The sequence below is a fragment of the Megalobrama amblycephala genome, linkage group LG9 (assembly GCF_018812025.1).
Source record: "Megalobrama amblycephala isolate DHTTF-2021 linkage group LG9, ASM1881202v1, whole genome shotgun sequence".
In the NCBI taxonomy this organism is placed as follows: Eukaryota; Metazoa; Chordata; class Actinopteri; order Cypriniformes; family Xenocyprididae; genus Megalobrama; species Megalobrama amblycephala.
This window is the reverse complement of record NC_063052.1, coordinates 2,901,342-2,925,646: the sequence shown is the minus strand read 5'-3', so window position 1 is coordinate 2,925,646 and position 24,305 is coordinate 2,901,342. Positions and strand designations below refer to the sequence as shown.

General features: G+C 37.3%; 1 protein-coding gene across 3 annotated transcripts in view; it reads left to right on the top strand.

The window, feature by feature from the left end:
- The first annotated feature begins 10,239 nt into the window (after positions 1-10,239).
- gabbr1b (gamma-aminobutyric acid (GABA) B receptor, 1b) overlaps positions 10,240-24,305 on the top strand; it is a 132,622-nt gene continuing 118,556 nt past the window's right edge. Inside the window, exon 1 of one of the 3 annotated variants that reach the window (XM_048201195.1) lies at positions 10,240-12,140. The gene's annotated coding sequence lies outside the window, so the exon portion shown is untranslated. The remainder of the gene's footprint in view (positions 12,141-24,305) is intronic. The other 2 variants (XM_048201193.1, XM_048201194.1) reach the window with 2 other exon arrangements.

Here is a 24,305-nt window from a genome sequence, read left to right as displayed (position 1 = left end):
TTTCCCGAAAACTCTCCTCCGGATTCACAAGTGCATTGTAAACCAGATTTTATAGTTAAATGTGTGTATTTTAAAGAATTCCAATGTTGTAAATAGGGTGCCGTGCAAGCTCATTTACAATTAGCATAATCCTTGCAGAAATGTAATGGGTTCATTGGACTTTTTTTCTTTTTTTTTTTTTCCAGTATTGTATAAATGCAAAAGAGACTAATTAGCCATATACTTAAAATTATTCAATGAAAGTGTTAATCTTGCAGACAAATAATACTGGTGGTTAGAATAGATGGACCATGTAATGGACTATGTGGCTGTTTTTAATCATTTTTATCAATGAAATGTATTTAACTAATTGGTTAACTAATTAATTTTGCTATCAGAAATTCCTAAATGCAGTTTGTTTAGGAATTTCATATAATTTCTGATATAATTCCAAAAATTTACATTGGAGCGGTTTTATAAACTTCTAACTTCTTTCTGTTGATGTTTCATGAATGAGGCCCATTGTGAGATACAAAGTTGCAACAAAATACACCAGCCATTTTTATGTATTTTTTTATGGAAATGGTGGAAACAGGCTTCCATAACTAACAACCCTACCGCATAGTTCAAATGAGAAGAAAGCTCCTCTAGGGGTGGTGACTAAGATTCAGAAATCAATATAATGAATCCATTTTCAGACATAAGAAATGGAGTAATCGAGAAGAAAGAGAGTATTAAAAACACTTACACTGATTGACGTGGCATTATTGTAACACTGCAGTATAGCAGAGGGGGTTCAGATGTTCTTGGCAAATTAATGAATAACAATAAGGAGGGGGGTTAATGTGGTATTTTAGTCAGTCTGCAGGGATTTGTAGTTCTCACGCTCTGATCCCGTCTTCTCGGTTACTGTTTCACTTTCGGTCACGGGAACGTGACACTTTACACAATGAGAAAGAAAGAAAACAAATGAGAAATGCATTAAACATTGAAGATCAAACTCTGTTACCACAGAAGAGAGAAATGCTCTTACAATAGAGATCTATGGGTACTGCTGTACACTTCCCTGAGAGGCTTCCATTGTTACTTTACGCACATTTAGGCTTAGGTGACTGAAAGCTGAGTCAAAGTCTTTTCTGTGATTATGAATATGACACAGATGCTGTTGATAGAACTTCACTTGTATGTTACCTGGAATTTTCCTTTATTAATATTGTATTTGGTTCCCATCTCTGTCTCTCTCAGCAAGTTTAGACATTTGGAATATTGTTTTCATTTGGCTGTCAGTTTGGTATTATTTTGCACAACATGTTACATTAAGTTCTAGCTCATCAATTTGTGGCATTTGTGATATTTCAGATCCAGAGTACTGTTTTTATTGATTTTGTTCTATTTGAGAGGTATTAGAATTTAGGTCAGTCCAGGAACGAAAGAGGGTCTTGTCTTAGCAGAAAGACAAGAATAGAACATGTTTACAAGTTTACGAGTGTCCTGCTGAAATTTTACAAGAAAAGTTGAGTAAATAAAACAACAGTGGAATGACTGAATGATGAATGATGTGTACTTGATGACGTAACTGTGTTTTGCAGATATACATTTTGAAATCATGTAATATGCTAGCTGTTCGAACAAACCGTGCTGTGGACAGTACAGTATTGTTTGCAAGTTTACATCCTACTCTCCTCTTCTGAATTTTTTGTTGTTTTGACATTTTTTTTAAATGTAGTTGTTGTAGTTTTTTGTCCACAAACTCTGTAAATCCATCCTCCCACCCATCATAACCTCTTCTGTACAGATTCCTCACCTCTCCTCATAGTAAATAGAAGATGCTCTGTAGAGTTAATCCAGTATGCTGCTGTCTCTCTCCATTCATAAGGTCACAGGAACTCTATGTATATACAAGCTGATGTATGATGAATACAAATAATCTTTACGTGACTGATAACTTATTCTGTAAATTTTAATTTATTGCACAGTTAGAGATATTAAAACTTGAATTTAACAACTATGCTCTTGTTTTTCTAATTTAATTTCACTTTGCAGAGATAAAATTGTGGTTGCTAATTGTAGGTAATTGCTACTTTGTGTCTCCCAGTTGTGATTTTATATTTTGTGAGGGGACTTTATATTTCACAATGTAACTACATCTCTTAATTGTGACTTAATTTCTTGCAGAGACATTATAACTCACAATGTAACTACACATCTTGTAGCTTAACTCTTGTTTCTCATAATTGTGACTTGGTCTCCCAGTTGTGACTTTATATTGTGAAATTTTGACTTTGTTTCTTTGTTTCTCAGCACTATATCTTGTGACTTTAAGTGTCAAATCTAACTTTATCTGACAATTACTACTTTATTTCTCACAACTGGGACTTGCATTTGTGAAAATTCTGACATTATAGCTAAAAATGTGAAATAGTTAACCCTGGGTAAATGGAATCCTGGGTTATCAGTGCACATAATTTACCTGGGTTAACAATTAATCCTGGGTATTCATAACCTGACGTTTCACATTAGGGCTTTTCACACTATGCTTAACCCCGGGTTATCGTCGCTCTAATCACCGCTTTTATCCCCGGGTAAAGGAGCGTTTCACACTTGTAATTTAGAAGCAGGGTTACACAGCAAAATCCCCAGAATTAAATCAACTCTGCTCAGATTGCATATGGTCCCTCTCTATATAGTGTTAAAGTAACAGTGAAGCAGAGTTAAAGTTAATGAGATAATTAAGTGATTAAGTTATGATTGAGCATTAGTGATGAACACCTGCTGTTAACAAGCATAATCACTGAAGAGAAACACAATAACTACAAAGGACTTCCAGCCACAGCCTTAGATGAAATCAACTGAAGATAAAAGACATTAAATCTCTCAAGATCTGATTAAGCAACTCCACAAACACCATATTATCTCATTAACTCTGCTTCAGTGTTATTTTAACTCAGAGGGATCATATGTTCTCTGAGCAGAGTTGATTTAACTCTGAAGATTTTGCTGTGTAGCACTGCTTTTTACCCGGGGTTATGAAATCCTGCTCCGTAGCACAGTTAGTGCTTTCGTGGTGTTAACTCCGCATTGCGGTGGCAAACTTGTACAGTGTGAAACAATGCAGTGTTAGAATGTTACAACTAGATGCTTAGCAACTGACAACCAATCACGTGGCTTATATTCACGCACTTTGGGCAGTCATGGAAACACTGTGCAATGTATAGGCTATAAACAGTCGTTTCTGCGTATGAGAAAAATGTCAAACAGCGATGGAAAACACGACAATTAGGGTGAAGAAGAGACCGTCATTCTTACCTTTATAGTTTGAAAAGTTAATTCAGAAAAAAACTTGATATTACAGTCAGCAATGAGGATGCTAGAGCCTTTATGTAAACAGGTCACATGCTGCATTTGTCCAGTCAGTAACACTGACACCAAAAAATATGCAGATAAGGTCTTTAACCGGGTTTAGGAATGTGCAGTGTGAAACAGCAGCTTATGATTACCCAGGATTAACTGTTAACCCTGGGTATAGTATGAGCAGTGTGAAACGAGAATAAAGATAACCCAAGATTCCATTTACCAGGGTTTAGAATGACCCAGGGTTAACTATTTCAAGTGTGAAAAGCCCTATTGTACATTCCCTGGGTTAACGTTCTTTGCACATTTGCGGTGTCAGTGTCATTGATTGGATAAACGCTGCACGTGACCTGTTTACATAAAAGCTCTAGCATTGCGCATCCTCATATTGCCGACTATACTGTCGAGTTAATACTGAATGGACATTTCTGATTATAAAGCTAAGAATGAAACGGTCACTCAAATTGTTGCATTTTCTCTCAGCATTTGACATTTTTCCTCTCAAATGCTGAATTTACCATTTATATACAATGCGAGGTGTTTCTGTGACGATCCAAAGCACATGAATATGAGGCACGCAATTGCCTCAATTGCTGCAATTGCAATTGCTCTGCTGCAAAGCGTCTAGCTGTAACATTCCAACACTGCATCGTTTCACACTGTACAAGTTTGGCACCGCACTGCGGATAAAAAGCGGTGCTAACCCTGCTTCTAAATTACAAGTGTGAAACGTTCCTCTAGCCAGGGTTAAAAGCAGTGCTTAAAACGATGATAACCCGGGGTTAAGCGCAGTGTGATAAGCCCTTATATCCTGCAATCCGATTATATCTCTCAGTTATGACTATTTCCTGTAATTGCAGCTTTATTTCTCGTGACTGCAAATTTATATATTACAATTGCTTATTTTTTGCAGTTGCGACATTCTAACTAAAAATGTGACTTTATATCTTACATGACTCTTATCTCTCAGTTTGATATTTATGACTTTATTTCTGCTAAGTGTGATTTTATATCTCCCAATGTGACTTTGTCTTCTTCTAAACTTTATCCCACAATTAGGCCTACGCTTCCATATCAGAGAGATTTTACATGATGCAACTAGATTATGCACATTTTCTGTAAAAAATGAGAAGTGCAGGCTATGCAGTTACATCCAGCTATGCAGCTATGCATCCTGAGGGCTTGTTAGAATTACTAGCATTACGTATGAGCAATAGTAATAGTTACGCTTGGCTTAACAAACACCACTAATTACCACTTACACTGATTCAGTAGCTTGGTAATTGTAATCAAGAAGGACAGCGAGTTCCGAGGATTTTTTTGGCTATTTTAAGGTGAATGTTGAGCCAAGTGCAGTAGGGCATTCCAGATACCTGAAATCAATCCGATGTGCTGGAGAACAGGGCTTCCATAATGAAAAGAGAATGAGAGGAGGAGATTATCCTCCGTCTTCAGTCTTTAATTATTCAACAATGATATAAATATCGAGCAGAGAACTCATAGAAACTGGCCACTGGGGAGAGAAAAGAAAGTGAGTGAGGAGCTGAGCAAAGGGTGAATGTGATGTAAAATGTGATAATTGTCATGTTGAAAGGGCAGTAAAGGGGAGGATGAGGGCAGTTTAAGGTGAGAGACTAATTTCTCTGTGACTGCAGAGAGTGAAGGTGACATTACATGTGGGAGTTTATGAAAGAGACAGCCAAGATGATGACAGCTGAGTTTGAACTGAAAGATGAGGTGTCACTGCCAGCATTTGTAACCAGAGCTACTCACACAGTTTCTTTTTCTCTCTATCTCTCTCTCTCTCTCTTTCTGGTTTTCATTATGTTGAAATTTCTCACTCAGGACTTTGTGACTCACTGATTCCACTGCTGGGATACCTGAGGGGAAACACATCAGAAAATGCATTATTTTGATTGTCAATTTGGATAGGTACATTACAGACTGGAGCGAGTCTCATTTTTTCACAAAAATCATACATCACGACTCTTTTATAGGTGCATCGTTTCTATCTTTCATGTAAATCTTGTTTGTTTAAGCATTTACTTTTTTACGTTACTAAAAAAATAGAAAGTCTAAATAGTTGCATAGGGTATATGGGGGGGGGGCTATATATGCGTGTGTGTGTGTGTGTGTGTGTGTGTGTGTGTGTGTGTATATGCGTGTGCAGAATTATTAGGCAAGTTGATTTTCATTTTCATATTATTTTTCCAAGCACATTTTAACAATTCCAAACCACATCAATCTTAATAACTACTATTAATTTTGTATTTAATCATTTGTAAGTGATAAATAATTGTTCATGAAGACTGGAAGTGGAAAGAAATTATTAAACGCCCATGAGAAGAATGCAACATTAATGCAATACTAGAAAAGTTAAGGCATGACCAATGGACAGCAAAACGCTCATTGGGTCAGCAGGGTCAGACAAAAACAGGTGGAAAAGAATTAAGGTGAAGAATTAAGTGTGATCATCAGGAACCCTTTACCCTCCAGCACCACTATTTTTCCAGAACTGCAACCTGTGTAGTCTCCAAAAGTGCAAGGTGTCAGGATCTCAGAGACTTAGGTTAGGTAAAGAATCCTTAATAAGAATCACAAGCTGAAGTGTTGTAAAATACATGAAGACTGATTTTATATATATATAATTGGCTTTAGGCTATAGGCTTTATAGACAGACAGGTTGAGAGTGACTCTTGAAGGACCAGCACCACATCCTCTTGTACCACTGTTTGAAGAATATATCTTCTAGTATCTGGCAGCAAGTTTTAGGAGTTCATTTTTAGTCCATCTCTTATCCTGAAAAGTGTCTTACAGAGGTGGACTAAAAATTATAATGCATGTCAAAAGTTTGGAATCATTATTATCATTTTAAATGTATTTGAAATTAGTCTCTTATGCTCTCCAATGCTGAATTTAACTGATAAAAATACAGTAAAAACTGTGAAATATTATTAGTTTAAAATAACTTTTCTGTTTGATATATTACTGTGATGGAGAGCTGCCATTACTCTAGTCTTCAGTGTCACATGATTCTTCAGAAATTTCCTGCTCAAGAAACATTTCTTATTATTAATGTTGAAAACAGTTGTGCTGCTTATTATTTTTGTGGAAAGCATGATACATATATGTTTACGACTCTTTAATGATCAAAAATCATGATTATGTATATATATTTTAGATACTGTAATTCATCACCATTTCTTTTAAGTTGTTAAATTTTTTGGATATAAATATTCTTTATAGTACATCAAATAATATGAGCTGATAAACTGCATGTATCATAAACATATTTAAAACAAAACAAAACAAAAAAAGTTCCAGGTGAATTACTGCATGCCACACTACAGGACACTTGATGTGCTCTCAGCTATACCCGCTTACATGTTACAGACTGTCTGAGTTTGTCTCAGGATGAGAACTCAAGTGTCAAGCCTAATGGAACAGATCCCAGGTGAGTTGGTTGTGATTTCACTGATCTTACCTGTCTGTGAACAACCTTGAAATAGATTGACCAGTGGATGGCTTTGTTCTGAGCTGAAGAAAAAGAGAGTGTGATGAATGAGTTCTGATGAATAGAATTGATCCAGAAATAGGAAGAGCGGGATAAATCATCCTTCTGGTTGGTGTAACAGTTGGCCTTGTTAGGAAAGATTTATCTGAAGTCTGGGTTTAAAAAACTGACCCAGACCTAATTAAGAATTTGGATGAATCTGATTTGTTTAGATAATTTATGGTCTATCTATCTATCTATCTATACAACTCAAATTCCGGGACTTTTTTAAATTTGAATAAAATGAGAACTAAAAGACTTTCAAATCGCATTAGCCAATATTTTATTCACAATAGAACATAGATAACATAACAAATGTTTAAACTGAGAAATTTTACACTTTTTATCCACTAATTGAGCTCATTTCAAATTTGATGCCTGCTACAGGTCTCAATTGTAAAGGCTTCGCAAATCTCATCATCTACTGTGCATAACATCATCAAAAGATTCAGAGAAACTGGAGAAATCTCTGCATAAGGGACAGGGCCAAAGACCTTTATTGGATGCCCATAGTCTTTGGGCCCTCAGACGACACTGCATCACTCATCGGCATGATTGTGTCAATGACATTACTAAATGGGCCCAGGAATACTTCCAGAAACCACTGTTGGTAAACACAATCCGCCGTGCCATCTGCAGATGCCAACTAAAGCTCTATCATGCAAAAAGGAAGCCATGTGTGAACATGGTCCAGAAGCGCCGTTGTGTCGTGTGAGCCAAGGCTGTTTCAAAGTGGAAAAGTGTTCTATAGTCAGACGAGTCCAAATTTGACATTCTTGTTGGAAATCACGGACGCCGTGTCCTCCGGGCTAAAGACGAGGGAGACCTTCCCGCGTGTTATCAGCGTTCAGTTCAAAAGCCAGCATCTCTGATGGTATGGGGGTGCATAATTGCATACGGTATGGGCAGTTTGCATGTTTTAGAGCAACATGCTCCCCTCCAGATGACGTCTATTTCAGGGAAGGCCTTGTGTATTTCAGCAGGACAATGCACAACCACATACTGCAGCTAGTACAACAACGTGGCTTCGTCGTAGAAGAGTTCGGGTGCTGAATTGGCCTGCCTGCAGTCCAGATCTTTCACCTATAGAGAAAAATACATCAAAGATGACCACGAACTCTTCAGCAGCTGGAAACCCTATCAGGCAAGAATGGGACCAAATTTCAACACCAAAACTCCAGAAACTCATAACCTCGATGCCCAGATGTCTTCACACTGTTTTGAAAAGAAGAGGAGATGCTACACCATGGTAAACATGCCCCCGTCCCAACTATTTTGAGACCTGTAGCAGGCATCAAATTTGACATGAGCTCATTTTGTGCATAAAATTATAAGATTTCTGTTTAAATATTTATCTATCTATTTATTTGATTCATGTCTGTAGCACATATGGTGCAGGATGAGTTAAGCTTGTTTTAGCAAGCACCGCTAATAATAATTGCTTCAAATTAATACAAATTATTCATAGCCATGTAAACCAACACTGCACAGAGAGATACATTTTGCCTCTTTCAAATGAATGGTAATAGGCCTACGGGTACCACCTCTTGTGTGAATGCATGTCCCCTACAGTGAAACTATAGTGCTTATGGACTCATGTAAATGATTTGCCTCCACTGCATGCCGTTGTATATGTAAATGAGAGCTCCCTGAAAGTGGTTGTACAAAAACATTTGCAGCGGGGAATAATGAAGTGCTCCCTATCCTACTGTACTCGTCTGTTTGCGCTCAGAAAGGACAATCTATTGTCATGAGTATGACAGCGTCTATATGAGTAATTACTGCAGCCCACTGCACACTGTCCAATTTCCCATCCGTCTAATGCGAGAGCACAGAAGTAATGCTGAAAAGAGTTTGAGAGTGTTCCTTGGATGAAATGAGATGTGGCGGTGGTTTGGGTTTACTTATGGCCATCCATTTGGTGCATCACCAGTAGTTGCAAACGTGAAAATTGCGTTGCATTTCTTCCCAGCAAATCAAAAAGTTTTAAAGGTCATTATTGACTTTGTGGGAAAGAGACTGCTGAGGTGTTGACATCCTAATGGACTAGGTCTATAATTAAATGTTTGCATGCACCCTCACTCACATGATAAATGCTGCTTTCATCGAATAGTGAGATATCATTTTCAACCAGCATGACTCATCCTCTCGGCTTCCACTGCCAAGAACAGAGCCACAGGATTTAGAGCAGCACTCTGACAGAGGAACTCTTCCATTCCCAAGCTCATAACAAGAAACTGGGAACTAAGTTTAAATTTCTTCAAGGAAATACGGAAAGAGCACAGCTGTTCGGACATAACGTCAATTCACAGGCAAATCTGGAAAGCTAATTCATCATTGGTTCCCTTGGGAATTTTCTATAGGATTTTAAAATAATAGTTTTTGAATTATGAGTAAAATAGGATGTGGTGACATTTCGTGAAGATATTGGATCCTTTTCGTTTTTTTGAAACCATTGTTTTTTTTACAGTCTGTAACAAGACTACAACCTGATACATTTTTAAAAGGTGTCTAAAATTCACGTTTTAGTTATGATTATGTATAACTGATGTTGTTGAACAAAACATCTCTTTAAAGGATTAGTTCACACAAAAATCATTAGTTACTCACCCTCATGTCGTTCCACACCCGTAAGACCTTAATTTATCTTCAGAACACAAATTAAGATATTTTTGATGAAATCTGGTATATGACTCATCCATAGACAGCAATATAATCAACACTTTCAAGGTCCAGAAAGGTACTAAAGACATTGTTAAATCAGTCGACGTGACTGCAGTGGTTTAACCTTAATTTTATGAAGCGACGAGAATACATTTTGTGTGCAAAAACAAAACATAAATAACGATTTTATTCAACAATCGCTTCTCTTCCCTGTCATTATCCTTATGTAGGGTGACGCAGTAAGCACAGATATATTTGTACTAGTGGGTGCAGGACACTATAGTTCATTTATGTAAATGAGGATAGCAAAAAAATCTTTATACAGTGGACTACCAGTAAAATTGATAAAAATTTGGGACCAAAAATTATTCAGACACTTTGACCTGACCATACTTTGCTTTAGTGTTATCTGACATAATTAAGATTAAATTTTTTCTGACACAGTTTAACTCTGAGATCTTGTCATATTTCATTACTATTTTTTTTTAATTATAGTGAATAAACTGTAATAATGAATGAAGTGTTCAAGGTGACTGAATAAATTTTGGTTTGAAAAAATATCTTCATTTTTTGTTCCGAAGATGAACAAGGTGTGGAACGACATGAGGGCGAGTAATTAATGACAGAAATTTAATTTTGGGGTGAACTAACCCTTTAAGTAATATTAACCACATCTCTAATTTTATTCATAAATTGCAAATTTCCCATTCTGAAAACCCATTTACAATTCCTAAGCGAATCAATGGCTCAAAAATGCTAATTCCCAACTGGGTAATAGGACAACAAACTAAACAGCTTTTAGGTAAGCTTAGGTTTATAGGCTTTGCTTCTGATGCCTTGCTGTTGTTGTGACACAACACTGCCTTGACAGAAATAATTAGTCATAAATCAATATGAAAATAAATGAATGAAATAAGACCTGTCGCAAATCTGCATGCAAATATAACAATGTCAATGGGATATTAGATTTCAATTTTATTAAATGGCATGTTAAGTAATTTGAGCTTTAAAATCATGCAGCAGCAGCAGAGGAAGTAAAACATAATGGTTAAGGAATGTCAATACAGTGCTGCATAGCACGGTAATAAAAAAAGGAGTAGCTACTCCACACTCTTAGAAATAAGGCTTCCAAAAGTGTTTTTTTTTTTTTTTTTTTGAACAGTCATAAAAGAAAGACTTTTTTTCTTAGTGTGAAGAACATTTTAAAAACCTATTTTCACTGTAAGGGACCTTTTGTGGAATGGAAAGGTTCCACGGATGTAAAAGGTTCTTCATGGAACCATTAATGCCATTATTAAGAGCACAGTAAATGGCCATTTTGAAGCACCAAATAACATCTTATAACAGCCTAGGTGGTTTGCTAGTCTTTGCTGATTTAAGATGGTCTCCCAGCCTGGACAAGCCTAGTGTTCAACTGGTCTGCCAGCTGGTTTCCCCGTCTGGACCAGCTAAAAAGTGCCCAACACCATGTAAAACCAGCCAACGGACTGTAGGCTGGGAAACCAACAAAACCATGTTTTTGCAGCTTCGTTCAGCTCACAAAAGAATCAAGATGCTTCAGTCGATGGATAAATATAATACAGTGACAGAATGACTACATACATCAAAGTGACACTTCACTAGAAGAGGAGATCTGGAGACCACGGGTTTCCATTGGCTCATCCTCCCTGCACAGGGAGGAGGTCTGCACTATTTATCTGGGATATGAGCGCACCATCTGTCTTTCAGTCAGCCAATGAGCGCTTTAATTCTCACTCTATTCACCGGCGGTGTCTTCATGTAGTGTGCAGACTGCACACTACAGACTGCAGATGAGAGAGAGGAGCACTGCCCTGTGACGTCGTCGTGAGTGAGCGAGGGACAGTACAGAGAGAGCGCGAGGAAGGAGAGGGAGGCTCCGCGAGCTGTCGTCGTCTGTGTGTAGCTACCGTGTTTCTTTTTTGCCGATATTACATCATATACATTCATTCCTGACTAGTTTCCGCAGGGGATACTCTCATGAGCCGTTTAATTCCCATCGATATTTGGTATTTATTTTTTACCTGCAAGTCTTTTAGACGACGGAATCATGGCAAGTACACTAGCGTCTGATATTCGTACGAATTCCGAAAAAAAGACAGTCCGTCCGACGTTTGTAAACATTCGTGAGTAAACGTTTACGTCTAATACAACTCGTAATCGCTTCTTTTTGCTTGTGCGCTTTATCTTATTTGTTGTCAGTCGTTGTAATCGAGCAATACATTTACGCGAAGCACAGTTTTTTTAATTATTATTTTTTTATTTAGAAACATTCGACTGTTATTTAATTACCCGAATATTTAAAAGCAATTGTGCTAGGTTAATCTCGCACATGTCGAATCGCGACGCACGCAATATTAATCGTACAAGAGCAATTTCACGCGCACAGAGACAGTTGGTGGTTGAAGTTTAATACGAAGCTGTGCGTAGTGAACGCCTAGCGCGAGCAATTAAAAGACCATATTTATTTACCTGTCGTCTTACTAGTACGCACACGTACACACACGTTGGTTATATCAAGCATCCCTCAAGGACCATCTCCACAGACCGTTCACAAAAGAGCCTGCACGACGCAGTAAGTAATACAACTGTGTGCAATAATTGTTCTCGCCAGGGGTCTCATCCACCTTACAGTGAAACAATTTAATTGAATGTTTGTCATTTTGAGGTTTCTTTTCAGTTTTGAGCCACCATACAGATGCTGTAGTGTAGAAATCCCTCTAAAACAACATTTTCAGTGGGCCCTGCAGCATAACTGAGGGGCAAGTTGACCTGAAGTGTTTTTTGAGTGCTTGTGTGTGCTCCAGTCTTATGTTTGGATAGTCGCTGTCCGTGGTGCTGAAACAGATGACGGCTGATGTAGATCAGTGTTTCTCGATCCGGGTACTGGAGGTGCCCCAGCACTGCACAATTTGTATGTTTTCTCTTATTTGATACATCTGATTGAACTCATTAACCGATGCTTCAAGATCTGAAAAATTCATTTTAACGCAAAAAAGGGAAAAATCTGTCAAAAAAGTTACTTTTTATATAAGATAATACATATAATTTTACTGTAAAATATTGTAAAAGTTTATTGATAAGTCAAAAGTATGAATTACCATATGATTTCAAGGGAATTTTAAAAATTACATTTAAGGAGTCATGCATATTTTCCATTGTACCAGCAGTGTTATTATCTGTACATTTTGCAGTAACAAACAGATTTTAATAGCTCAAATAGATTGGTGTAGTAACAGTATATAAATATCAACAACATATTGTTAGGAACTAAGTGACAGGCTACCCAAAATTAGATCAGAACTTCCTCACTGTATTTTTATGTTAAAGTTATACAAGAAAACCATTCAAAATATGTATTGCTGGAGGCCCTTCAGGAACAGGGTTGCACACATATAGATCAATATTTCCTTATCACTGCACAGTTCGGATGTCTCAAATACTTAAAACGCCTGTTTTCACTGTTTAGTTCATCTGTAACATGCTCTATGAAGTGAAATGACTGTGTCAAAAAAATTGTGCACTAGTGAGGGTCATGCAAGAACAGGATTGAGGAACACTGGGAAAGAAAAATAGAAGCAGATGACGAGAATGTGGTGGTTGAGAGGTTTTGATTGCTGCATTTGTTGTAAGTATTGATGTGAAACAGAATCCAGGGTATTGGATGTATGTGATGCATGAGTATGAGTCTGTTTGATGCAAATGTGCAGTTGTTAACTTTAACATCCATTTTACCTGATGTATTAAATGTATGAATTAGACCAGTTGATTTAGATTTTACAACATGAGGCACATCTTTAGTTTACATGACAAAAAATCTTTGTTACATTTATTTTTATCATGTTTAATTTTTATGTATTCTTTAAAGTAGTAGGATGCTCTTACAGTATTGAATCATTGAATTTTCTTTGGGAAAAAACGTTTATTGTAGAGCTAAGTAACAGAAACATCAAGGTCCTCATAAGGGGCAGGACCACTCTTTGCTTGGCAACAGCTCCATTTCTTCTTGGAAGGCTGTTGAACATGTCCTGAACTGTGTATAGTGTGAAATTGCAATATTTATGAGAATAATTCTTTGAGTAATGAAGGTGAAAACAATAATGTAACCATGTCAAGACAAGTGGGAATATAAAGGATTGATGTCTGCAACACTGAGTGTATATGGTCCTGTAAAATCTAATATTTCTGGGCTGTTATACAACAATCATGCAGAATCATGAGACTTAAAGACCTCAGTGAGGTATACCCTAGTAAATAAATATACTAAAATGTATTTGAAATACATTTATTTCATGCTAAGTATACACTACAAATACATTTACATATTTATGTACTTAAAGCTGCAGTCCGTAACTTTTTGGTTAAAAATGATCCAAAATCAATTTTTGAGCAAGTAACCAGCCAGTGTTCAAAACTATCTCCTTACCTTAGCCCAATTCACAATGGTAAGCTTGTAATAATGTTTTCTAATCCGAGTGCTACTGGTGGGTTTCAGTGGGAAATTCGACCATGCCGCCGTTAATCTTTGCGTCATGTCTGTTTACATGAAGAAGGAGTCCCAGCTAGTAGGCTATATGGCATGTGAGGATGCTGCAGGTGGTGGATCATTTATAGCCTTTTCTCACAGCAGATGCAATAATTAAACTTATCATTTTGATGCCAAATTGAATCCAGAAAGGTCAAAATGACAATCATCAGTGACAACTGGAGATTCACCCGTAGTCAAAAGCAAAGGACTTTGAACTGCGAAGTGGCTACAGAATTTGAAATCTACTGGTAACACTAATACACACTAAATGCACATAGTCACGCAATGCTGATGTTGTTAACATTAACAATTGAGAACTAAGTATAACAATAGTAATAATTTGCACGGTTTGACGTGATCCGAGCTAAGCGATCGTTAGATTTAATCACCATTGTTAGCGCAATTTATTGTAATGCTTTTTTGCTCAGTTGGTCAGAACAAAAGTCGCAGACATGTTACTTACTTGTTCAGACATTTTCCAGTGAAAATTCTTATTTTGGTCATAGATCCAAGACTTAGAATCTGTGATTCCGAAGTACAGTATCCACACCGATGTGGTGACTGACAGCAAGCATTAGATATATCTGCACTGAGGAGCCGTGTAAAGATGATAATTTCATGAATAACTACATTTGCATGTTTCAAACAGAGATTATCACAAAGAAGCAAAACTTATGGACTGCAGCATTAATAAAATAGCCTACAATTGTACTTTTGGTTTAATAAATTGATATACTTAAAGTCTGCTAAGTTGGAACAACTAATTTTGTACTTAATGCGCTTTAATTGTCCGTAAGTAGTCCAACTAAAGATATACTGAAGTATATTTGATTGTGCTAAAGTGGAACTATTGTAAGTATACTTAGGTATCTGCCTTCATTTAAAGACTTATATTATTCAAAGATCACACAATTCGTATCAAAAGTGACATTAAAACACATTTTAGGCCTAGTAATAAGAAATATGCATTGTGCACAAGTAGTACTCCAAATAAAGTTTAATTATAATTTTTCTATCAGTAAGTTTCAAACAATATGTCAGTAAATATGTTAATAGATTTGAACTATACTTAGTATGAAATAAATGTATTATGGTATGGGTCTTTTTTAGGGTAGTATTCCATATACAATTAAACATCCACCACAAATTTAATAAGTGGGTTTGGATATCTCCAAATATAAGCCTATCTGGATGTAGGTAATAGGGTGAAAGGTCACTCATCAGGCCACATCACTTTTTGTAGGTTTTGTGCTCCTTACATGCTGGCTTTACAAGCGTTATTTGAGGTATAGCTCTGTAAAATCCTCCTTTGTGAAGCATAGCTTATGTGAAGCTTTGTATTATTCTAGGACACAGAGGTGCCGATTCAATTCTGTGAGTTTTACTTAAGCCTTACTTTTGTGGCATTTAGCAATTATGCTGTGAAGGCTGCCTCTGTCAGTAAGTGCCAACTTTCAGCCACTATTCCATTTCACTGATGCCGTTTGTGCATGTCTGGCATATTGTTGTTATTTCTGAGATGTTCTCCTTGACATTTCAAGTCATTTGATAGCTTTGTGACTGATGCACCTGTAATTTAAGCATAGATTATTCAGCCTCGCTGGCACTGTGTTATGTGCCTCGTGTTCCTTTGAGGACTCACATATCATAGTGCTAACTGTCAGATCTCCTTTATAGCTGACACATACTGCAAAGTGACAATCAACCATAGAGTGTGTGACTCACCTTTGCAGCTGCATTTGAAATTGCGATTTAGGTGTTCAGTGTTAAATGACCATGTTTGTATCTATTTTGAGCATTACATGTAGGCTACTGTACATTTCATGCATATGTGCATGAGAGTGATTTTTCCTCTCTCGCAATTGTGTTTTGATGGCATGTCTTTCTAGTAATATGAGGCATCTGTTTCTTTGGGGAGGTATTTTTATTGCAGTCTGTCTTTATGCAGGTGTGGAGTGCCTGGAAGCGTAAATGGGGTTAATTGGCATTTCCGTTGCATACTACTTATGTGTTCATCAGCAAAATAAACCCCCCTGGGGCCAGAGAGTGAGTTAATGAACTCTCTTAATTAGAGGAATGATGAATAATAAAGTTTTTATCAAGTCCATGTGGATCTGCTGATGAAATGCTATATTTATGCATCTAGATCAAGAGACTCACAGCAATAAATATACAGAGATACAAAAATGAAACGCATTATATAGATGGATTGACTGATCTGATTGATTGGAACGCACAGTGAAGGCTTTGTGGTTCATTGCACAATCAGTTTAAACAAGAAGATGCAGCACCGCATGTTAATTACTGTAATTGTTTGAAGCGTCCACAATGTATTTGCCCAATGGTCAAATATTTTTGTTTGGATTCACAGATAGTTTGTGAATAAGATCATGGCCTGCTAATAATGTGATCGTAAAACGGTGTTCGCACATTCATTGGCATTTAAAAGTGTGCATTACATACCAGGTGATTGGAGGCGAGGGGTTGAAAGTAAGAGGGATTCATAGCATCATCTGAAAAGAAAGTCGTTTCAGATTCAGAGGCAGAAGGGCAAGTTATTACATTTTGATAGAAGTTTATGAAGGCAAACATTTTTTTATTTGAAATAATGTGCACCAGTGAATCGTGCGCAGTAAGACCAAGAATGTGCATTAAAAAGTAAATAGCATCCATTTTGATTTTGTTTTGAATTTAAGGACACTGCTTCAGCAAACCCCATTTCATGTTGCTTCAAATTTTGGAAGCATTCCCAAGTGAAATGCCAGCACCACAACCATGACCTCTCAAATATTCACCCTTCTTCAAAGTGCAAACACTGAAGCCAGCAGGTCAGCTACTAGGTTAATTTGAGGTAAGGGAAAAGGGTTTTAGGAGGAAAATGACTGAAAACTCACCCCTGCACCATCAGCAGCCCGTTGTAATATTGTGTCATAGAATGTTTTAATGCATGTTTGGCTGTTTTCCCCGCCCATATTGCCTTGATGATGTCAGCTCAAATGGAAAGTCATTTTAGAAGTGCTGCAAGATATTACATTTTGATTAAACATTATGAAGATAACTATAACAATAACTATTAGCATTCATTCCAATGGATGATAATGTTCTGTTTATTATAAGCGTACAGCAGTTTTGCCATATGACACTTTAAATCCTTGAGCTCTTTAAAGTGGGGTGGATTCTAAATGGCTGTAAATGTTTTATTGTTCATTAGCTGGGAAAAAAAATATTTTCAAAGTGATTAGTGATATCGTTCCTCTGCATCATTATCATTGTGCACGACCCTTTTCTTATAGAATTATAATGATTATTAAAACTTTATAGTTATTATCATTTTTGGTGTGAACAGGCTTTTAGCCACTGAAGTAGACACATTCTCTCTTTCCAAAATCCGACCTTTGTTGTCAGAAAGCAGCAGCACATCTTCAGTGTTCCAAAAGTTTTCAAAATCTATGTGATGAATGACTTACAGGCAGAAAGCACCTCAAAGTCTTCTGACTGGCTAAACAAAGATTCCAACCACACTTTTTTGTAGAGGCTAGGGATGTCTGAGTGTTATATTTTAGGACACCTCATTCAGTGAGATCAGTCAAACAATGACATTTTAAAGAAATCACTTAGAACTGCAGGAAAGTAGTATTCCAAGCATGAACTCCAGCCTAGGTTAGGTATCACTTCTAGTGACTCTTCACTTACATGCAGATTTACACAGGCAGTGATTGGCCGAATCCTGCGGTAGTCATGCTGTGCTGACTGACAAGTTAGATCACTGGAAGAGGTTGTTTCACGAGGCCATCCACGCTGCATGATTGCTGACTAAAGCCAGGTGAAGAAAGGCTGAAATAACTCCCCGTATCAAGAGCCGCTTCGGCTAACATGGCCATTACAGTGGCGCTTTAACAGTGAAGAAAGCCCAGCTGATGGACAGGCTAATTAACTTGTTCCTCACCTATTTGGTTTGAGGTTTGTAACCATTGCAGAGAGGTGCGGATAGCGTTCAAATTGCTGGAGGCTTGACAGATTGAACTGTGTTATTGGTTGCTGCACACAGTCGCCAGATAAATGCACTTCCTTGAGTGACATGCGAGGTCAGGACAATGAGCATAGAGAGGATGAGGAACAGACAGTGCAGCGATGAGTCCTACACCTTTGTACCTTCTCGCTCGCCCACTCTGACTCACTGACATAGACTCTAATGCCTCATCTTGATGTGCTTTCTCATTTTTGATTTCTCGCTCTGGTCTGTCACAATCAGATTGACTGACACTACAAGGTTTGCATCTGTTCAGACTGATGCCCAACAGGGCAACCTCAACGCTGTTTACATCACTGGATGTGCTTTGAGGAAGCCCTACAGGAGAATCCAGTTGAATTTTGTTTTCCTGTTGTTCTGTGTGAGCTCTCACTGTCAGTGTGATGTTTGGAGGCTTGACACTGCCGATAAGGCTCTAAACCGCTCTCAATATCACACCAATGTTGAACCTGCCTGCCGCAGGGAGGAGGAGCAACTTAACGCATCAATGGTGCTTTGAAATCCAGAGGGTCAGATTCCTAATCCCATTCTTAGCCTTTCCCAGATGTAATTTGTATTACAAGCTTGACTTGAACACTCTATTGTGACGCCAATATGATTCATATCAATGCTCTAATCCCATCCCTCATCTACCTCCGTCTCTATTTCCTTTTCCACTATCTCTCACGTCCCGATTCCATTCCCCATTTCCGTCCTCTCCATGTCTTTCTCCAGACCTGGCGTCTGGGATTTGTAGATAGTGACAGCAAAAATAGTCTTTCAGAAATCTATTTCAACATGGCATATTGATTTTATTTTTGAAGATGGACAGTGTGAGCACATGAAAGCAGAGCTCTTTATATTTGATCACTTTTTTTCTTGTCAAAGACAAGCAAAGTCTTTACGCAAGCTTGTGAATTTTGGCTTCAGTACGGGGGAAGAACTATTTTCTGGTTTTGGACTAAAACCATAAAAATATGTTATAAATAGGAAATAGATGGAAAGTAAGCACTCTATAATATTAAATTCAAAAATCAATGGCAAGGAACAGCTTTAGTGGCAGAATTGATTGGAGTCTATCAGCTGTATTCAGTGCTTGGACACAGTTTAAAGTGATGGAGCCGCTTCTGGTGCACAGGTCAGAGAAAGCCATTTCAGCTCAATTTTGGCCATTCTCTGAGAGTGGAAAAGAGGATGTTGTTAGGGAACTGTCCATCAGTGCTGAACCTTTACTCTAGGAGCGTTCTAGTAACTGCCATAGTGAGAGCACTTTGTCATATCAGGAGTTGATATAACACACAGTTCCTCTGCATTAGCGGCCTTTGCTGTGTTTCACTTTAAATAGGCCTTGCAACAGAAGGGGTCTCCGCTTGCACTGGAAAAAGAGCCCCGCCCCCCGCCATCATGCAGTTCACACACACCAAAAATGCTTCCAAAAACCAAAAATATGGTTCAAAAAAAGTCTTCATATAAGTTCTTGTTTTTAATATTTATAGTATAAGTAAAAGTGCTTTTTTCCTGAATATCAGCACGTTTGCAAATGTGATATTGATTTTATGCAACAATTCAATAAACAATAGGTAGGTTAATATGCTATTAGGTGACTTACATTTTAGACACAATATTGTCAATATTGACTGTTTATCCTCTATTTTGCCAACGAAAATAGTTCCAAATAGTACAGCCATTGCGAGTCTCTGGGCAACACTGTTTTAGTTTGCGAATCATTCTAATGAATGACTCAACTACTCATGTCCTTTCTGCTTTGTCCCTGAATGAATCCGTAGTTTTGAACAAATCATTTGACTGAATTAGAGTTGTCAAAAGTACCGACTTCGGTACCTATCAGTACTGAAATTTTTAAAATTTGGCACTTTGAGCACTGTTGAGTCGATTCATAAACTCCTCTGATTGGCCATTATGTTGACGCCCTCATCGGATATGTCTGTAATTCGCTACAATGATCAACGCACGGCAGCATTTGAAAGCATACGGAAGTGTTTGAATTTGAAAGTGTTTTGAAAGCAGGAGTGGGAGTGTTTGAAAGCAGGCATCTATCAACAAACTGGTCCGCGATAGATGCCTGCTTTCAAACACTCCCGTGTGTATCTGTGTAAGCGATTGGTGAAGAGCTTCATTGATGACTATTTACAACATTTTTACAGCGTTGATCATTGAAGCCAATCGCAGACATATCCGATGAGCCATAAATACAATGGTGTTTAAGAATCCGCTCAGCAGTGCTCAAAGCATCACATTTTTAAAATTTCAGTACTGACTAGGTACCAAAGTTGGTACTTTTGACAACTCTAGACTGAATGATTAAATGACTAACTCGTTAAGACAATGATTTGCCACCATCTACTGGCGGTTTTAGTATCATTTCATTTTAGCTGAGGGATGAAGTTTGAATGCTGTTTTTGTTTTCGATTGTGATTGTAACAGTAGTTCTGGTTAAAGAGATAGAATGCATTTATAACTAGGCTATTTAGAGCGTAATATGAGATAACATTGTAAATATAACAGAGATAAAGTAATTGCAGCTGCATTGCATATTATGTTTTTGTTTCCAAGATATTACTGTGTTGCATTGCAGCTTATCTTGTTAACTTATTATAAATGTTTTTGTGCATTACTATGTGGTTGCTATGATGTCCTGGGTGGTTGCCAAAGCATTTCGGTGTTGCTATGCATTTACTAAGGTGTTTTTGGTGATGGCAAAGGCGGTTGCTAGCAATGTTGGGGGTAACGAAGTAATGCGAGTTACATAATCAGATTACTTTTTCAAGTAACTACAAGTAGCGATGCTAATAATTTAACTACATTTTTCACTAGCTTAGTTCAGTTGTAAAAAAACAGTGTAGATTTTCCAATAGCTAACTACTTTTTCCAGCAAACTAAAATTTTGCATATATTGTAGCTTGTCAAACTACAGTTTTAGAGTAGCTTCCCCAACACTGCTCTGTGGTTGCTAGTGTGTTTTTAGTGTGTTCTGGGGTTGCTAAGATCTACTATGAATGTTTTTGTGCATTGCTATGTGGTTACTAGGGTGTTCTGGGTGGTTGCTCAGGTGTTCTGGGGGGTTGCCAAGACATTGCTATGTTGCTATGCAGTTACTAACATATCATTAATGTTTTTGTGCATTGCTAAGCGATTAATAGGCTTTTTTGGTGGTTGCTAGTATGTTCTGGTAGATTGTCAAGACATTGCCATGTTGCTATGCAGTTGTTAATGTATTATGAATGTTTTTGTGCATTGCTATATGGTTGCTAAAGTGTTTTGGATAATTGCTAGGGTGCTGCCAACTGGGTGTTGCCAAGGCAATACTATGTTAATATGCAGTGTTCTAAGTGCTTTAGCATGTTGCTGTTTGATTTCTAGGGTGTTCTGGGCTATTGCTAGTTTGTTGCTTATGGAAATACCACTCAGAGTTTTCTTATATCATCTGCATTTCATTATTTCTCACTACATTTACTTAGATTTAAAACTTAAAACAAGAAAATTTGTTTATATATTTTGTATATTAATATCCATATTTTATAACTATTTGGCATCTCAGGTAAATTCATCTTACTATAAAAATGTTTAAATATTTTTACTGGAAAACAAGACAAAAAATACTGATTAAGAAAATAGTTATGGCAGCAGAGGGGTTTGTTGTATGACAATAGTAATAGCGATGCTTTCCTTAGCAAACACAGCTAACGACATATTACAAGGGCACAGCCACTTGTTTAGTGTCTTTCATTAGTATGCCTAGCCCGTGAGACACGTACTGTGGTGATGTGGTCTCTTATCAGGCCTTTACACAGGGACGCTAACGTTTGTTCAGCATTATTCCTTTAAAATGGCTGATAATAGGCGCCGGTGTGTGTTTTGTAAAACTATGGTATGATTAATGGCCAGCTGTTGCATTGGACGTTGACTCTGTGGCCAGGTTTTCTCTAACATTATGCTAACATTATGGTTTTGAAGCTTTAGATGTGGGTGCATTTTGCAAAGATAATGGTGTTTGTGTCCTAAGCCAGATTTGCACAAGAGGGAAGGAGAGAGAGAGCAAGAGAGCGAGCTGCCAATTGATGGTAAACCCAAGACCAGATGGAGATAAGGAGCAGCAGGAGAGAGAGAGAGAGAGAGAGAGAGAGAGAGAGAGAGAGAGAGACTCAGGAATCTCTCTGTGTGCTTGTGGAAAATATTAAAAATATTAAAAAATATTGTCTAAATGAAAATGTAAAAATGCAAAAAAGTTTGTGTGATGGTTCAGGTTAGTGGTAGGGAATACAAAATATCCTCGTACGCTACTGTTCATAAGTTGGTAAGATTTTATAATGTTTCTGGAAGAAGGTTTGTGTTCACCAAGGCTGCATTTATTTGATCAAAAAAGTAAAAATTGTTGTTATTGTGAAATATTTTTCTATTCTCTATTTTAATATATTTGAATTTTCAGCAACATTACTACAGTCTTCAGTGACACATGATGATCCTTCAGAAATCATTCTAATATGCTGATTTGGTGCTCAAGAAACATTTCTTATTTTTATCAATGTTTAAAACAGTGCTGTTTAATATTTTTGTGGAAACTGTGATACTTTTTTTTCATCAAAGGATTTTTTGATGACTAGAAAGTTCAAAAGAACAGTATTTATTTGAATTAGAAATCTTTTGTAACATTATAAATGTCTTTACTGTGACTTTTGATTAATTTTGTCCTTGCTAAATAAAATAAAAGTATTAATTTCTTAAAGAGAAAATTTACCCCAAAATTTTAAACTGTAAAGTAGCTTAATATTAAAACAATAGAAGTCAATGGAAAGTCTTATCATTATGGAAATTTTTTTTTCGTGCTTAACTGACAGGTTTGGTCAAGCTTATACAAAAGGGGCACTTTAAACACTGCTGACTAAAACATTTTGCTCTGTATTTCTATGGCTTTTCTTCCATGTATTGATCAACTGTGAACTTAGAGGATATAGATTGTGGCAGCGACCTCATATCTTAGGTGCTTCGTAGTCTGAAAGCACTTGCTATTTAATCGTTTCAATGGTTGGCTCAAATGACTGTGGGTGTGATAGACCAGCTGAGGATAAGAAAAGGAAGAAGTGAGGGAGGAAGTGACTAAGCTAATAAATCCAGCACTGAACAATTCAGCCGCTGAGCTAATAGGAAGATTTATTAGCCTGGTTTTAGTGTTAAACACAGCACTGCAAATATAAGCTTTGCAGCCATTTTCAGTGCTCAGAAACAACAGAACCAAACTACAATTTGCAAGTTTTTCTTTCATGAAAATCATTTAGATTAAAAAAAAAAACAAAAAAACAATGCAGATGAACTTCTAGTTTTATTTTACCAACGTATCAGTGCGTACCATTCACCGGCCTTACGTGGACATGACAAAAGTTGAAATATTGAATATAACTTTATACAGACATTTGTAAGCTGCTCTGTAACACTTCTTGTGTCAAAGGGTACCTATAATGCCCCTTTTACAAGATGTAATATAAGTCTCTGGTGTCCCCAGAATGTTTCAGCTCAAAACACCCCACAGATCATTTATTATAGCTTGTCAAATTTGCCCCTATTTGGGTGTGAGCAAAAACACACCGTTTTTGTGTGTGTCCCTTTAAATGCAAATGAGCTGCTGCTCTCTGTCCACTTTCGAGAAGAGGGGTAATTGCTCAACAACAACAAAGATGGAGAATCTCACGGACCCAAAATGACGATTGTCAGTAACGGTGTTCAGCGTTACATTGTTCAAACCGGATTCGGACACTGATGGAGAGACTCAGGAAGAAGTTACAACATTTAGAATGAAACTGGACGTTTCTGAATGGTTAGTGGATAAATTTATGTATTTGCTGTGGAGTTGATTTAACTCATCGACTAGCATGTGCCGTCATGTTAATCTTTTGCGCAAATCCAGTTGAATTGACCCTCGTTTGTGAAGCAGTCCGGCGTAAAATGATGGCATGGTAACAACACTCTACTACAACAACTCTTCCTCTTCTCTAAAGCAGCCCAACATGGCGTTAGAACTGGTACACTGTTGTTGCTTGCGAAAACAAAATGGTGGCGCCATGGGTGGAAACGTGCAGATTAAGGGGCAGTATTATTATAATAAGATCCCCTTCCTACGTCACAAGGGTAGCGGAATCTGAGCGGCTTGTTTTTTCAAATGCTTGCAGAGAAAGGCTTTCAAAAACAAA